This window comes from Euprymna scolopes, chromosome 2 (assembly GCF_053919585.1).
Source record: "Euprymna scolopes isolate OS-2025 chromosome 2, ASM5391958v1, whole genome shotgun sequence".
Classification (NCBI taxonomy): domain Eukaryota; kingdom Metazoa; phylum Mollusca; class Cephalopoda; order Sepiida; family Sepiolidae; genus Euprymna; species Euprymna scolopes.
The window spans coordinates 106651585-106652483 of NC_136483.1; positions in this window are offsets into that span (position 1 = coordinate 106651585).

The window sequence follows — 899 nt, forward strand, 5'->3', positions numbered from 1 at the left end:
TTCAATTATTCTTTAAAACATTAACTTTAGCGACAATATATGTTTAAATATTAAATTTGGATTTAATCTCCCCTCCACCGGCGCCACAATCCTCACCGCCGCCACCACCACCGCTTCTAATGCCGCCACCGCTGCCACTTCCACCACCACATTGTTATTGTTCTGTGAGGTCAACTAGGCCAATTTAGGCGGTACCCGTTTTCCCCTGGCTTTTCGATGTTATGTAATTTTTTTTAAATAAAGTATTTCTGTATAGTTCTGGAAAGTCATTTTCCTGAAATGACGTAACGCTGGTGGGGAACAGAGCACGATTATGTTGCTTTTTTAAGTGCTTTGAAGGTGTCTAGGATTTCCAAACCTGTTTTAGGCAGGGATAAGAGGAGTAGTATGTGGTCACAATGTAATCTCCCAAGCATTCTCCTTCGTTGTGTTTGGGCGGGTGTGTGTGTGTGTGGGGCGGGAAGTGTTCGTTTTGTTATCACACTGCCAGGCTTCCAGAGCATTTTCTTTTTCGTTGTTTTGTAATGGTTAACATGTGATATCCGTACATATGAAAAAAAAAAAATCTTAGCCGTAACGAAAAATCTTCCCTCTGCCGTACATAAAAATTGAAACCGAAAATCACGTCAATCATCAATAATAATAAGTGCTTTTGTAGTATAGCACTCGTATTAAAAACAAGCAAACTCCTAGCCGTAATGTACTGAAAAGTTAGCACAGCAGAAAATTACATAAAATAATCGAAGAGTTTCATTAATACGTACATCATAAGATTTTTCTGTAGTTAAAAACAAAAAGTTGCCTTCAAAATCAGGCATATTTTTTCCATCCATGAATAAATTAGTTAAAGTTTTCCTTCGCCACTTCCATTCTCAATTTCTATTTTTACTCTTACCCTC